Source organism: Papio anubis, chromosome 18 (assembly GCF_008728515.1).
Source record: "Papio anubis isolate 15944 chromosome 18, Panubis1.0, whole genome shotgun sequence".
NCBI lineage: Eukaryota > Metazoa > Chordata > Mammalia > Primates > Cercopithecidae > Papio > Papio anubis.
Genome location: NC_044993.1, coordinates 60,895,961 through 60,913,014, shown reverse-complemented (window position 1 = coordinate 60,913,014; position 17,054 = coordinate 60,895,961). Strand labels below are relative to the sequence as shown.

The 17,054-nt window shown below is 45.1% G+C and overlaps 1 protein-coding gene and 1 long non-coding RNA gene across 3 annotated transcripts in view; both read left to right on the top strand.

The window, feature by feature from the left end:
* SHISA9 (shisa family member 9) overlaps positions 1-17,054 on the top strand; it is a 337,726-nt gene that overhangs the window by 162,968 nt on the left and 157,704 nt on the right. The window lies entirely within an intron of this gene.
* On the top strand, positions 110-15,269 carry LOC116271321. The gene is made up of 2 exons (XR_004179845.1): positions 110-1,768; positions 14,949-15,269. It is a non-coding gene; the product is annotated as an uncharacterized LOC116271321 (long non-coding RNA).

Here is a 17,054-nt window from a genome sequence, read left to right as displayed (position 1 = left end):
TCAGCCTCCCGAGTAGCTGGGATTACAGGACTGTGCCACCACCATGCCTGGCTAATTTTTGTATTTTTAATAGAGACAGGGTTTCACTGTGTTAGCCAGAATGGTCTTGATTTCCTGACCTCGTGATCTGCCCGCCTCGGCCTCCCAAAGTGCTGGGATTACAGGCATGAGCCACTGCACCTGGCCCTCAGTTTCTTTATCTGTAAAGCAGGTTTAATGAAAGCACAATCTTAAAGTTGGTTGGGACCTTAAATGGAAAAAAAACAAAATCCATGTCCTATAGTTAGGCTAGTGTCTGGCATTCACAAAGTGCTCAAAGCATGTTCGCCATCCCATTACTATCTTTGAATCTCAGTTTCCTCATCTTGTAAAGTGGAAATGACACTAACTTCTACCTCCATGTGTTCTTGTGGGGCATCAATGAAATAATGATGCAGAATGTTCTTCTAAGTACTGGGTCCTTCAGCATCCTCTTCTTTCTTTACATCAGGAAAGCAGGATATTTTTATTTATTGCGCAATTGCATTGACAGCTCACCACTTTCCAGCAAGAGTCAGTGACGGTATCCAAGTAAGAGTGTGTATGCTGCGAACACTATAACAGAGACACAGATGTTGGTACCATGAAGCAGAACCAGGTGGAAATGTGTCAACCAGGAGACGATATGGAGAGTATGACCCTATGTGGCCCTCAGCCTTTTTGGACCAGGAAAAAGCAAGGGTTTGTCCAGAGCCCACTCCTTGCATAGCCCTAACCCATTCTGACAGCCAGACCGGGCTCTTGTCTCTGACTTCCGACTCCCATGCCAGCCCTTGGCTCTGCCCTACCCAGGAGATCATTTTAAAGCTTCCTGGCCTAGTCAGGCTTTGTGTTGGCACCAGAGGCCCATGGCTCTTCTGTTGTCTCTCTGTGTTTGGACCCACATCATTGCTTCCATGTTTAATTCCCCGTATTTTGAGGTTTTTTTTTTTTTGAGATGGGGTCTCACTATGTTGCCCAGGCTGGACTTGAACTCCTGGGCTCAAGTGATCCTCTTGTCTCAGCCTCCAGAGTATATTTTGATTCAACTTTTGCACTGAGAGCCAAGATTTGAACAGGTTTAATGCCAGGCCACAGTCATTCATTTATTCAGTCAACAAATACTTATTGAGCACCTACTATGTGCTAGGTACTTCTATAGATGCTGGAGATACCAGCAGCAAATTCACAGAGACAGGCGACCTTACTTAGGGAGCTTATCTTCCTATCGTAGAGGTAAACAAGAAAGAATAGAACAAATGAGATCAGGCACGCTCAGCGTGGTATGCCGTTGACAAACCTGCACATGTTCTCCTTGAGCCTAAAATAAAAGATGAAAAGAAAAAAAATAATAATAATACAAGAATTTTAAACACACCATTCCTTGAGCATATCAAAATCAAGCAAAATGTGCATAAGAATTTTGAATGACATAAGTATCATTATATGTGTATGCACAAATGTGCACACACATTCCAGTTCAATACCACTAGTAGCCAATAACAGAAGTTTGCATTACAAATCTACCCAGACAACAAAAGAGACACTCCTAAAAATATTAAAAGAAAACTTTTTCTGTTTTCAGATTTTTTTCTACAATGAACATGTATTACCTTTATCATTTTTTAAACAATGAAATAAAAGATTGAAAGGCAAAAAAAAAAAAAAAAAAAGAAAGAAGAGAACAAATAGATGAGAAAGATAACTCTCACTAGAGTGGAATGCAAACCAAACAGAACCAACGGAGAGGGTGAGACACTGGAAGAGGGTGCTTTGGGGAGGGGCACCCTCACTGAGGTGTGACATTCAAGCTGAGACCTGATGGACCACAAACTACATTCCTCCTTCAAGCTTTGTGTCTTTATCTGTGACATGAGATCAGAGACCCCACCTCTTGGGAGGATGGTGGGAAGTCACCGTTTGATAATGTGGTCAGTCTGGCCTTGGCTTAAGGTAACTTGCCTTTATCTCCCGTAGGTCTCCCAGACCATGGTCCTCACCTAACAAGGGTATCGGTTGTCTACCCTGTATGTCACTCCTTCACGTTCACCTTCTTCTCCCCTTGTTTTGCATCCTTGGCAATGATCTCACGTTATTGCCGCTGACCTTCTTCCTTATCACTGACTCTTTCTCTCTCCCCTGCTCTCTCTCATTTCTGTCTCTTTCTCTTTTTCTTTCAAACCCATCTTCTCACCCCTCTGTGAGGTGCATCCCAGCCTGGATACCACCTCAAAGTTGGGTTTGGGATTAGGTGTATTTATAAACCATGAACCAGTGAAAGTTTTAGAGAGAAGAAAACAGAATTCAAGGTCAAAGCCATGTTCAGGGCACGACAAACTGAAACTACCTCTGTTCACATGAAAAGAACACACTTATATTTAGCACTTGATATGAAAAATGATATCTTCAGGCACCATCAGGTGGGCTTTTGCCTGTGTTTCTAGCTCTTGGGTGAGATTTCTTTTCTGCTTTTAATGTTCTTTTCCTAATTAAAAAAATTCTGTTGCTAAGGAAGGGTTCGAAGGCTTGCCACATTTCCCACACGGCAGCTCTTCTGTAGAAAAGAACAGAGAAAGGAAAATAAAAGTTTCCAAACCAAGGCGTAAGTCCTTTGAATTTTCCAAGAAAGGCAGAAGCAAAGACTTGTCTGGTGATCCTAGAATCTCCGCTTGTCAGGATGACTCTGCAGGTCTTTCATCACTCTGAGCTAGACCTTGACAAAGGGCTGACTTCCACAGCTCAATTTGCAAGTCTTAGTCTTGTGTACGCATGGTGTGTGAACTGTCTTTTGTGCCAGGGTCATTAATAATTTATCCTAGTCACCTGGCCCGGTAGAAAGTGCGAGCTTGTGAAAGACTAGGGTTCAAACCCAAGACCTTCAATTTACGCCCCAAAGGGTCTTTCCAGACTGCTGTACTCAGAGAAGCCCCCTACATTTTTTCTCCATCCCTCACTGAGGGAGATACAAACTTTCAGAGCCAGTGTCTGATTCTCCACATCCTTTTCCTCTTGCTATGGTGATAACACTGAGATGGAAGGTGCATGGAGATGGCACCTCTCTCAGCCTGGGTCCCTGGGTGACTACAGTGGAAATATCTCTTTCCTTATCTGCACTTGACATGTAGTGTGAATCAGAAATGGACCAGCTCTAGGGACTTAGGGGCTATTTGTTACTGCAGCATAACTTAACGGATTCTGACTGATGCAATAGCATCTTTTATTTTTTCTTTTACCTCTGTGGCACTTATCACCATTACCATGTTTATTTATATTTGATATGTTTATTCATTTTCTGTCTCTTCTCTATAGAATATAAATTTCATAAAACCCATCTTTTTGTTTTTGTTGTTGCTGATGTTCAAAGGAGTAACTCTGGTATCTGGAGTGCCCAGTACGTGATAGGCATTCAATGAATATATGTATTGAATGAATCGATTAATAACGGGGTTAATGCGGGAAGGTCACCTAACTTCTATAAACCTCACATTCTTTATCTTGGGAATATTAAATGGGAATGGGAATATTAATCATGGGAATGGTTAACCATGCCTGCCTCATAGGGATGTTTTGAAGATTAAATATGTAATGAATGTAAAGTACCTGGTACCATGCCTGGCACACAGTAGGCATGTAGTAAATTTGTGTTATAACAATTGTCAGTCCTGTGAACCAAGAACAGGGCCCTCTATATGTAATGTCAGTTACATTTTGCAGATACATTTTATATTCCCCAGTCTTGTCAAAGGTCCCAGAGCAAATAGGTGGCATGCTTGCACTGGAATCCAGGATCCTCCCGCACTGAGACTCTAGAAGGTTTGTTCTAAATGTCTGCTTTTAGGTCTGAACACTGGTTTTGGGGAAAGTATTTCTACTGTATTGGACTGGAGTATCATCAGGATCCCCCAGAGCTTTAAATGCTTTAGGTCTTAGGGCGGATGTTCAAATAGGAAGGAACTGTGGGAGCTAGTGTCTGGGGAAGCTTTCAGGGACACAGGTAGAAACACTATATGGATAATTAAACTTTGAAGTAGATAACACCTTAAAGAGACAGAGTGCATGCCTGACTTAGCTTACACTTATTTTCTTTGCTCAGTACTGGGTGTGGGATCTGGTCCTGATGCAGGAGAAATGGACACAGTGGAATCTCTTACAGATCCTTGTTGGCCAAGAGATTGATGAGCCTAGAAGGAACCTAGATGGGAAGGGGCTTATGTAGGTGCCCAGGAGCTGGGCTCTGGCATTGGATGAACTCAAGTTCACGTGTGACTCCTTCACTTTCTAGATGAGTGATGTTGGGCAAAGTGTCTCTCCTCTCTGTGCCTTGGTTTTCTCATCTGCCATTTTGGTTAGAATCAGGTAGGATTCTGTGTCTCCCCTGCTGGACTTGCTTCCTTCTATCTGTTCTTTTTTTTTTTTTTTTTTTTTTTGAGACGGAGTCTCGCTCTATCGCCCAGGCTGGAGTACAGTGGCCGGATCTCAGCTCACTGCAAGCTCCGCCTCCTGGGTTTATGCCATTCTCCTGCCTCAGCCTCCCGAGTATCTGGGACTACAGGGCGCCCACCACCTCGCCCGGCTAGTTTTTTTTTTTTTTTTTGTATTTTTTAGTAGAGACGGGGTTTCACCGGGTTAGCCAGGATGGTCTCGATCTCCTGACCTCGTGATCCGCCCATCTCGGCCTCCCAAAGTGCTGGGATTACAGGCTTGAGCCACCGCGCCCGGCCTCCTTCTATCTGTTCTCTTGGCCAAGGCCAGTGTGTTCTATGTGGCAAATCTGATCATGTAATTTCTCTCCTAGAAATTCCACCCAAGCCCAGCAGGTCGAGGCTGCAGTGAGCCGTGATTGCACTACTGCAAACCAGCCTGGGTGACAGCATGAGACCCTTTCTCAAAAAAGGAAAATTTCAATGCCTTGGCATTGACTTCAGGGGAGAGCGTAACTCAGTGTTCCAGCTCAGGCCCTGTCTTAGCTGGCCTTTGCTCATGTCTCCAGTCCACCTGCACCTGCTGCGCCTGCCGCAGCCTCACTCCAGCCCAGCTTTGCAGTAGGCCTTCGCACCGTTTAGATTCTGCTTGGCAGCCCCCACGCTGTTGCCTTCACCCCTATCCTGTCCTCCCACTGATTCTTCCTCAACCTTCAGATCTCACTTGAGATGTCACTTCCTCAAACCCTCTGACACCAGCATTAATGCTCACCATGCTACACTGATGTCACCTTTTTAATTGTCTGCCTTCTCCAACGCACAGTTTCAGGCTGGCTGGGATGGGGCCATAACTGTGGGAGGGCCAAATAGCTGAGTGGTTGACCACATATGCTCTGAGATCAGGTTCCCTGGGCTGGAATTGTGGGTTCATAAATGAGAGTTCTGGGCCCTAAGACAACCTTCCTGTGCCTTGGTTTCCCCATCCATGTTGTGGGTGTCCTTAGACTACACTCTACCTTCCCGTGCCTCAGTTTATCCATTGTGATGTGGGCCATTGAACAGAACTCTTTACCTGCCCAGGCCTCAGTTTCTCCACCCATAAAATGAGACAACAGCAGTCATTGTTGTGTGGCTGCAATCAGACAATGCAAACAGTTTTTTTTTAACTACTTTTCTATGGATTTGTGGACCTGAAAATAAAAGGGTTCATAAAACGGTGTGTGAACACCCACACAGATACCTGTTGTACACTTTTTCTCACTGTCCTTTCACTAGGGGACATTGGGAATACTCCTCCTACATCACTGAACTCTGCACAGCAGTTAGTCTAGGTTAGGAGTGGCCTGGAGTTTAGATGGAGACAGGATGGATTGTCGGTCTAGACTTTTCTTGTATTCCATCCTAGCAGCTCCATAAACAAATTGGATTCTGAGCCATGGCTTTCACAGGCTTTCTGAATCTCAACAAGTACTGTGGCTGGGCCATTAAGAAGCCTAGCATTGCCTTCAACCTGCGATGTTTTACCATCGCAGTCTGAGATGTGTGTGTGTATAAATGTGAGTTGCAGGTGTGTGCATTCATGTATGTATGTGTGCACACCTGCAATATGTGTGGGCATATATGTGTGTACATGCAATGTGTGTATGTGTACATATGCATGTATGTGTATATATGTGCGTACATGCAATGTGTGTGTATGTGTATTCATGTGTGTACATGAAACGTGTATGTGTGTATGTGTATACATGTGTGTACATGCAATGTGTATATGTGTGTATGTGTACACATGTCTGTACATGCAACATGCCTGTGTGTATGTATATATGTGTATATGTGCACATGCAATGTATGTACGTATGTGTATTCATGTGTGTGCATGCAGTGTGTGTATGTGTATACATGCAATATGTATATGTGTGTATGTATGCATATGCGTGTGTGTATAGATGTGTGTACATGCAGTGTATGTGCGTATGTGTACATATGAATGTATGTGTATTCATGTGTGTACATGCAATGTGTATATGTATGTGTATACATGTGTGTACATGCAATATGTGTATGTATATATGTGTATGTGTATGTATGTACATGCAATATGTGCATGTGTGTGTATGTGTGTGTACCTGCAATGTATGCATGTGTATGTGCATATGTACATATGTGTGCATACACACAATGTATGCATGTGTATGTGTATACATGTACACACAACGTGTGTATGTGTATATGTGTATGCATGTGTGTGTATGTATTTATGTGTGCAAGTGTACATGTGTGTACATGTGATGTGTGTATGTGTGTGTGTACATGCAATGTGTGTCTGTGTACATAAATGTAAATGTGTGTGGTGTGTGTGTGTGTGTGTGTGTACCCATACCAGTGAGAGTGCTATGGTCTGACTATTTGTGTCCCCTCACATTTATATCTTGAAACCTAATCCTCAGTGTGTACAGATGAAGATGTGGGGTCTTTGGGAAGTGATTAGGTTATGAGGGCTCTGCTCTCATGGATGGGATCTGTGCCCTTATGAAAGAGGCCCCAGAAAGATCCCTCAGCCCTTCCGCCCTGTGAGAACACAGTGAGAAGAGAGCTGTCTATGAGGAATGAGTCCTCATCAGACACCTAATCTGCCAGCACCTTAATCTTGGTCTTCCCAGCCTGCAGAACGGTGGGAAATCAATTTCTGTTATAAGCCACCCAGTCTCTGATGTTTTGTCATAGCAGCTCACGTGGACTAAGTGAAAGGGTGTCACTCGGAAATTCGGGGCTTCCATTTTATGTATTGTGGTTTTCGCTGTTTTTCGTTTAAAAACATCAACCCTTTAAAGTACGTGTGTGTGCATGCATGTGTCTGTGGAAACTGCCAAAGAGGACATGGAATTCCTCCTCTTCTCCCTCCTCCCATCCTTCTCCGTTTTTTCTCCCCGTGCCCCTCGTGTTGCTCTGTCCCCTGGACTCTGCCTCCATCTCTGTCTCTCTCTCCCTCTCTCTCTCTCTCTCCTCCTTCTGTATGCCCAGCACCCAGTCTCTGTGTTGGCACAGGAGTACTGGTTGCCTAGGAAACTACCGCAGGGCGAGCTCATGCGATTGGCCAGGCTGGGACCTGACTCTGGGTTGGCGGGCAGATTTTTTGGGTGATTCTTGTCCTCATTCCCCTTTGGGGGAGGGACATTCTCCGGGATACAAAGAAACCTGGCTGTGCCGTGGCTGCTAGGGCTTCTCAGCCTGGAGAGGAATTCCTGTCCTAATGAGGATTCGGAGTTGCAGAACTAGGCCACCCCGGAACAAATTTCCAAAAAGGCAGAGGCTGGGAAGTGGGGGCGGGGCACCAGGGCAATCATAGCTAACACCTATATGTCAGTCACTGTTTGCTAAGCTCTTTATATGCATTCGCTCATTAGCAAACCTATGCAGTTGGTGTTATTTTTCTCCCGATTTTACAGATTAGGAGAGGGAGACTGAGAGATAATAAATAGCATGGCTGAGGTCACACAGTGGCTAAGTGCAGAGTTAGGATTCGAACCCAGGTGTGTTGTATCATTAAGAAGTCCTCACAGCCGCCTTCCCTGAGGAGCCCGGTGGAGAGAGGGAAGATGTGGGACCACGAGGATAGATTAGATAGCTCCTTAATGTTCTCTTGCTTGCCTCCACGCTTATCCTTGACCTGCCTGCTGCTTCTCTCTCTTGAGTAACCTTTCAGTTCATGGAGCTCTGAAGTCCTCAGGAACTAACACGTTCCACCTGCTTACTCATCTTTCAAGAACGACAAGGTGTTCCAGAGATGGATTATGTGATGGTTGCACAACAATGTGAATGTATTTAATGACAGAACCGTACCCTTAAAAATGGTCAAGATGGCAAATTTTATGTTATGTTTATTTTACAATTTTTAAAAAAGGAGTGGCAGGGTCATATGTATAACCAGCCTGGTCTTATGAACCTGTGATTTTATCCCTCTGGTTTTCCCATACTAGGGATAAAAATCAGCTAGCAGGGTGGTTTTGAGCACTTTCTGTATGGTTGGCAGGCTCTCTGATGAGGCTTAAACATGGATGATTTGATGGAATCCTTCCAACAATTCCTCCTACTATTTCCATTTTACAGATGAAGTAGCTGAGGCTCAGAACATTGAGAAATTTCTAGAGGTTATACAGTGAGCTAGTGTTCCAGCCTCAATTTTAACCTAAGCCTTGTTCCTTTGCTTTTTCCTTCCTTTTCCCTCCTACTTGGTGCTTTCCTTCCCTTCCTCCTTCCTTCCTTCTTCCTTCCTTCCTTCCTTCCTTCCTTCCTTCCTTCCTTCCCTCCTCCTTCCATTCCTTCCTCCCTCCTTCCTTCCTCCTTCCCTTCCCTCCCTCCTTCCTTCCTTCCATCTTTCTCCATCCACCTGGGCTGGTCTGTTCCTTCTCAGCTCCTCCACCAGACTCCATCCATCCCTTCATGCAGGCCCCTCCTATTGGCTGGAATTTCTGGGCATACTACCTGTGCCACTTTTTTTGTATTTTTATGGAGAGAAAGGGTTTCACCATGTTGCCCAGGCCTGTCCCCAACTCCTGAGCTTAAATAACCTGCCTGCTTCAGACTCCCAAAGTGCTGGAATTACAGGAGTGACCCACCACGGCTGGCCTAACCTCAGGCTTTCCGACACCCGCTCTTCCCAAATTGCCTAGGGCCTGCTCACTGTTGCTCACTGTTGACGTTGCAGGGATGTGAATGAGAGAATTCTGCTTCTCTGCAGTGGCTGGGGATTAAATGATTCCCTGCCCCTGGTTCCAGCTCAGTCACTTTGGAAGGCTCCAGTGCCCGTCAGTCTCCTAGTGGGCCGTTGGCTGGCCCAGGCCATCTCACCAGTGTCCTCAAAGTGTCAAAGCCACTTCAGTGAGGTTGAGAAGGGGTGGCTGGAAATAAAGCCAGTACCCAATGCAGGTAAACCTGCCAGATCAAAGCTAATGAAGCCTGTCCTCAGGAACCACAGTGAAGTTTGGAAACATCTGGTGTGATTACTACTATCATGGGTTCTGGAGACATGGCCGGTGGGGCAGTAGCTTGGTGGTGGAGGAGTGGGGAGGAATTCAGGGCTTTGCAGGGCCAGGGGAGGACGTGATGGGGCAGGACATGCTCCCTTTCAGTTATCTCATGGCTAAATTCCAGCTAGAGCCCTTCCTGCTGTCATGTGCCCATCACACATCCCATCTGGGTCACTTAGCAGAATTGCTGGGTTGCTGTGATTTTTAGTTCTAGCAGCTGCTACTCTTGCATGTATCATCTCATTCAATGCTTTCAAGACCTATGATCAAGTCAGCCAAAAGTCTTATTTCCATTTTATTTTATTTTACTTCTTTTTTTTTTTTTTTTTTTAGATGGAGTCTCTCTCTGTCACCCAGGCTGGAGTGCTGTGGTGCGATCTCAGCTCACTGCAACCTCCACCTCCTGGGTTCAAGGGATTCTCCTGCCCCAGCCTCCCAAATAGCTGGGATTACAGGTGCTTGCCACCACACCCAGCTAATTTTTGTATCTGTAGTAGAGATGGGGTTTTGCCATGTTGGCCAGGCTGATCTCGAATTCCTGGCCTCAAGTGATCCACCTGCCTCAGCCTGCCAAAGTGCTGGGATTACAGGTGTGAGCCGCCATCCCTGGCCTTATTTTATTTTTTGAGACAGGGTCTTGCTATGTTGCCCAGGCTGGTCTTGAACTCCTGAGGTTGGGTGATCCTCCTGTCTTGGCCTTTCAGAGTGCTGGGATTACAGGCGTGAGCTACAATGCTCGTCCCTTATTCCCATTTTATAGAGAAAGAAACTGAGGCTCTGAGGGATGAAATGGTTCTTCCAAGCTCACACAGGTAGCAAAATGCACAGCCAGGTCTGGCTAAGCCCAACTCTCTCCTCTCTCTCTTCCTTCCTTTCTTCTTTCTTTCTTTTCTTTCTTTTCTTTCTTTTCTCCCTTCCCTTCCCCTCCCCTCCCCTCCCCCCCCCTCCCATTCCCTTCCCTTCCCTTCCCTTTCACAGGACTTATCACTTCTTGAGGATTAATTGAGGTCCCTGGGGAGTCACGGTAGGAAACTTATCAGGTGGTCAAGGATGAAAAGTGGGAGCAAAGAGTCTTTGCCGTCTTTCACAGTTCTGTTCAATGTAGACATCTGACACTCGCTAAATACCAGAACACAAAGTCACTTGGATGTGGAATATTTGCAAAGGGCATCGATCCTCCATGTGGGGTCCCTGGGCTAGCATCAGCAGCAGCAGCAGCATCACCTGGGAATTTGTTAGAAATGCAAATTCTCAGACCCCAGCTCAGACCTAGTGAGTCAGAAATGCTGGATGCGGGGCCCAGCAATCTGCAGTGCGAAGTCGAATGGTGGTAAAAAGACATGTCCATCTGGAACCTGTGGCCGTGACCTTATTTGGATAAAGAGGTCTCTGAAGATGTTATTAAGGTAAAGACTATGAGAGGAAGTTATCCTGGATGAGGGTGAGTCCTCAAACCAAAGACAAGTGTCCTTCTAAGAGAAGCAAAGGGGAGAGGATTCACAGAGAAGGCCGTGTGAATGGGAACAAGGCGGCTATAAGCAAAGGGACACCAAAGATAGCTGGTAACGTTTAGAAAGCAGGAACAAGGCGTGGGACAGGTTCTCCTGCAGCACCTCCAGAAGCCACCAAGTCTGTGGGCTCCTTGGTTTCAGACGTCTGGCCTCCAGAACCGTGAGAATAAATTTCTACTGTTTTTTGTTGTTGTTGAGACACAGTCTCGTTCTGTTGCCCAGGCTGGAGTACAGTGGCGCAATCTTGGCTCACTGCAACCTCTACCTCTGTGGTTCAAGTGATTCTCCTGCCTCAGCCTCCCGAGTAGCTGGGATTACAGGCGCCTGCCACCATGCCCGGCTAATTTTTGTACTTTTGGTAGAGATGGGGTTTTGCCATGTTGGCCAGGATGGCCTCGAACTCCTGACCTCAGGTGATCCACCCCCTCCTCCGCCTCCCAAGATGCTGAGATTACAGGCGTGAGACACAACGCCCAGCCATTTCTGCCATTTTAAACCACACAGTTTGTAGAGATTTGTTATGGTAGCCACAGAAAACCAATACAAAGCACTCCAGGTGGTTCTGATTCACAATAAAGTTTGAGAACCAAAGGCTCAGAGCAGTGCCTCTCCAAGAGTGCAGATTTAAATATACATATACGCCCCATTTCTTGCCCACCTAATCAGAATCAGCCCAAGGATGAACATTTTTTAATAAGCTTTTAATGGTGGTTTCTACGCATACTAAAAATTGAGAACATTTAGCCGTGAGGAGTATTATATGGTGAGTAAATACCTTTTGTTTCTCTGTCAGACTGGCTATACGAAGCCAAATGAGATATATTTTTTAGCCAGTTTCCTACACCTGTGGGAGTACTGCTCTTTTTATTGTTATCATCATTACTATTATTTTTTTCTTTTCTTTCTTTTTTTTTTTTTGAGATGGAGTTTAGCTCTTGTCACCCAGGCTGGAGTACAATGGCAGGATCTTGGCTCACTACAACCTCTACCTCCCAGGTTCGATAGATTCTCCTGCCTCAGCCTCCCAAGCAGCTGGGGTTACAGGCACATGCCACCATGCCTGGCTAATTTTTGTAATTTTAGTAGAGACGGGGTTTTGCAAAGTTGGCCAGGCTGGTCTCAAACTCCTGACCTCAGGTGAGCCGCCCATCTGGGCCTCCCAAAGTTCTGGGATTACAGGCATAAGCTACCATGCCTGGCCATTACTATTATTTTTATTGCTCATTTTCTCTGCTTCTTTGCAGTTGGCAGGAGAACAAAGTGAACCAGTTTATGGTAGAGATGATTGTACCCAGTTAGGACCCTATATCTGCCCCCTACTGTAAGTGTTCCCAGCACACTGTATAAAGTGTTGGGGCCTAGATGTGAGACTAGTAGAGCCCACAGGCATGAGGCTCAGCTACCCACCTCACATGTGGGAGGCAGGACCACCGTGGGAGCAGAGCAGGGACATGGGAATTTCCTAATCATCTGCTTGGACAGCATAATGAAGTCAACATGCTGCATAATTAGACACTTGGGAAGTTTCCATTATTCACCACGTTCTGATCTCTAGCACCTGGTGGCAGTCCCTCCAGAGACAGAGAGGCTGACTGGCAGGAGGAGCTTGCGTGGCTCCCTGGACCCTGAAGCCGAGGGATCCTGAGCACGTCATCATGCCTTGAACCCGTGGGAGGGTCTTTTGAATCCAAGTTGTCCTGGTGTACCTCCTGCCTGCAAGAGACAGGAAGACGGGAAGACGCAGCAGGCTGGGAGGAACGGTCAGCTAAGGTCGTGGGCTCCCCACGGGATCCTTCTCATGCTGAAAACTCAACCTAAGGCTTTCTGGACTTGCTGAGCAGGAGCGGCCCATTCCATTTATAATATCTACTGGTGGCATTGTTCATCTCCTCTATGCAAGGTGCTTCGCATATTATCTTAGTTAAGCTTCGTAAAATGTCTCTTCTGAAGGTATTGATTCACATTTTAGAGAAGATGAAACAGGTCAGCAGAAAAAGTAGCCTGATAAAGATCACACAGCTGGTAAGACAGAAGCAGGATGTGTCTAACTCAGTGTTTCTTACCTCTGTACTGTTGACATTCCATTCAGGGCCAGATGATTCTTTGTTGTGGAGGATTGCCCTGTGCGTTCTAGGGTGTTGGGCTTCTATTCATCAGATGCTAGTAGCACGCCCCAGCTCGGCTGTGACTACCAAAAGTGTCTCCAGACATTGTCGACGTCCCCTAAGGAGCAAAAATCAACTCCCATTGAGAAATATATATATATATATTTATGAGATGCAGTCTCGCTCTGTCACCTAAGCTGGAGTGCAGTGGCGTAATCTTGGCTCGCTGCAACCTCTGCCTCCCGGGTTCAAGCAAGTCTGCTGCCTCAACCTCCCAAGTAGCTGGGATTACAGGCATGCACCACCACACCTGGCTAATTTTTGTATTTTTAGTAGAGACGGGGTTTCATCATGTTGGCCAAGCTGGTCTCAAACTCCTGACCTCAGGCGATCTGCCCAACTCAGCCTCCCAAAATGCTGGGATTACAGGCGTGAGCCACTGCACCCAGCTGAGAAACAGATTGTTTTTTCTAAGATGCTAGTCTCCCTCCGCAAACATTCTAAATCTGAGCAGCTTTGAGGCACCAGGGTATGAGGTTATATATGACATTCTTCTTTACCTATGCACTTTCTAGTTAGCCCACATCTCCCCACTCCCTTCTTTCCCCCACCCTCTGTCTTGCACACACACAACTTTCTGCCATTTTAGAGGTATGGAACAACATAGAATTTAGCTGACTTGTCGGAAGTTCATATAGCTAGTAAGTAGTGAAATCAAAGCAAAGCTAAGTTTTGCAGACCCTCTTCTAGCCCTTTTCCTATTTCCCCATTTTCTCTCCTCCAACAGTTCCAAGGCATGCAGGAAGCTGGGTGAGCTCCCTGAAGCTTCATTATGTGGCATCCATCGGCAATAGTCTCTTGCAGTAATAGATTTCCTTATTTTCTCTCCATTCTTTTCCGGGAACCTACTTGGTTGTCACCTCCACAGATGAACAGCTGTTTGTAGTGTGTTTGAGACCGTATCCCTACTTGTCACGGTCCCTGTACGTAGTAGGCCCTCAGTAAATATTTGTTGAATTAATGACTAAATCACTCTGAGTGTCATTTCCACAAATTAAAATAACATGACCTTAGCTCGTAGTGTCAATGACACTTTGCCTGGCTTACAACTGGCTTTGAGGCAAGAAGCAAAAATCTACAGAGGCTGGAGAGAGCAAAAGCACTCGCTGATTGGAAAGAGCCAGGGATACCTCACAGATGCCAAGGACAAAAGTACAGTCCAGCTAATGCAGCAGCAGGCCCAGGACTAAGGTCATTATTCCGCCTTTCACCCTGGACTGAACGGTGTCTGATCTCAGATTTGCGTAGCAGTTGGCTTGATCTCTGTCTCCTCTGTTTCTATTTTTCACTTCTTCTTCTTCTTTTTTTTAACCTTCTGAATTCCTCTCTATGTCCAGACCAGTGTTCTCTACTTTATCCGTATGGTAAAAGATGACCCCATCAGCATGGCAAGCTCAACGCCCCCACATTGACGTGTCCTCATATTCAAGCACAAACCCAGACCTATGAAGATTTTGCACATTCAATTTCAAATTTCCAGGAGAAGGGATCTGATTGGTGCTCCTTGTGTCAGGTGATGCTCTCTGGCCCAATCAGAAATGGCCACGAAGTGGGGCTTTTTCGTATAAAAATGACCCCTGAGGTCCCTTTCCATGTTTAGGGAGCAGTTCTTAGGAAACTGGGGGATGGGGAAGCACCCAAAAGCCTCTAGTACATTTTCAATGCCCAGGTGAGAAGTAGTAGCCTGCCCAACCTTGCCTGCATCAAAGTCAAGTGTTGGAGAAAAATCAGGAGTTGGCATGTGACTCTCAGGTAAGCATAACTGGCTCAGACCCTCATCCAATTCTTCTCTTTTTCTTAAAAAAGGCTCAGAAGGAGGCCCTGAAAGGAAGTTGGAGTGCAACAGCTGCCACTTCTAATTACAGCCAGCCTTAGTCAATTTGGATTAATTGGGGGCAGAAAGTCCGATTTACACAAAAGAACAACCATATACACGTTTCTTTGTTTTGATTGCCTATAAGGACACACAGGAAGTTATCCTACGATGATTAAAAAATGTGGCAAACACAAGTAAAAAGAAGGCAAGGAGGACAAACAGAAGCTCAAGCAATCGAAATCCCAGGGGACAGAGTTTATTGACTAAAACCATAGTGATGATAATAAACACACACACAGTTGGAATTAAAACAGGTACTTATAAGATGTTTGGAAGGTGTTTGATTCTCTTGAGTAGCAATAATGATAAGAAAGAAAAATAGCAAATGTGTATACAGTTGCCTCTTAGTATCTGCAGGGGCTTGGTTCCAGGACCCTCTAAGGATATCAAAATCTGCAGATGCTCAAGTACCTCATATAAAATGGCATACGATTTGCATATAGCCTACGGACTTTCTCCTGAATACTTAAAATCATCTCTAGGTTACTTATAATGACTAATACAATGTAAATGCTGTGTAAATAGTTGCTGCACTGTATTGTTTATTTGTATTATTTTTATTGTTTTTTTTTTATCTTTCTCAACTTTATTTTTTTATTTTTTATTATTTTTTTTAAGGCAGGATCTCATTCTGTCACCGAGACTGGAGTGTAGTGGGGTGATCTTGGCTCACTGCAACCTCCGCCTCTGGGGTTTAAGAGATTCTCCTGCCTCAGCCACTCAAGTAGCTGGGATTACAGGCATGCACCACCATGCCTGGCTAATTTTTGTATTTTCAGTAGAGATGGGGTTTTGCCATGTTGGCCAAGCTGGTCTCCAACTCCTGGCCTCATGTGACCCGCCCACCTTGGTCTCCCAAAGTACTGGGATTATAGGTGTGAGCTACCACATCTGGCCCCTTCTCAACTATTTGTGGTTCTAAGTTGGTTGAACCCTCGGATAAGGAGGGCTAATACATATTTACTGTGTGCCAGGCTCTATTCTAAGTGTTTAATGGAGTCCATGTCCACTTGTTTAATTCTGCAGCAACATGATGGTGAAGACACTGCAGGGCAGTGGGGGTGCTCACAGTCTTCAAAAGTACTTTAAAAATTAACCAGGAGAGTGAAAGGGGAGGGCATGTCTGATCTTCTCTAGAAGAAGCATAACAGAGTGGATAAGAGCTGGGACTATGCAGCAGCCAGACAGCCTGGGTTTCAATCTTGCTAAGTGACCCTGTGTGAGTTACTTAATCCCGCTGAGCTTTGATTCCCTCCTCTTTAAAACGTGGCTGATAGAACTTTCCTTAGATAATTGTGGTGAGGGTGAAACATGGCATGGAACCTATGTGAAATGCCGAGCACAGCCCTTGGCACATAGAAGACACAATCGATGCTGTGATATGTAGTTAGGGTTACAGGATTTAGAGTCCACCCGTGTACCTTACCAGCTTTGCACACTTGGAATTACTTCTCACCAAGCTTCCATTTTCTCATCTGGGAAAACATGCATGATGATAGAATCTACCTCCTGTGTTCTTATGAGGAAGGATTCAGGTAATGCAGGTAAAGTTCTTAGTACAGTGTCTCACATATTGTAAGCTTTTACTATATATGATTGTTTTTGTTGTTAGTGTTCTAGAATGATGAAATAAGCACAGAGAAAAAGGTAGGCCATTAAAAATGACAACATGAAACCCATTATACTGTTAAGTGATTTGGACTGTGTAATTAGCAAATTACACTCATTTCCCCTCGCCCCAAAAAAGTGCTTTAACAAGAGGAGGCTGCTTGTGCCAATCATAACACCCTATAAACAATGCATGTCTCCTGGAAGATCCATTTTCTCCTGACAATGCTCTCAGTTTGATGGCATTTGCATTCCCCTTGATTTGCCTAATTTTAATGAGACATTAGATCAACATCACAAAAGCAATTTCAGATTACTCGGATTCCTTGACAAAAATTCTATTGTCATGACATTGTTCAGTTTATACATGGAGAATTTTTGCCATTGATTTCTGGGACAAAACTCTTATGTAATGCCAGCAAAAGTGT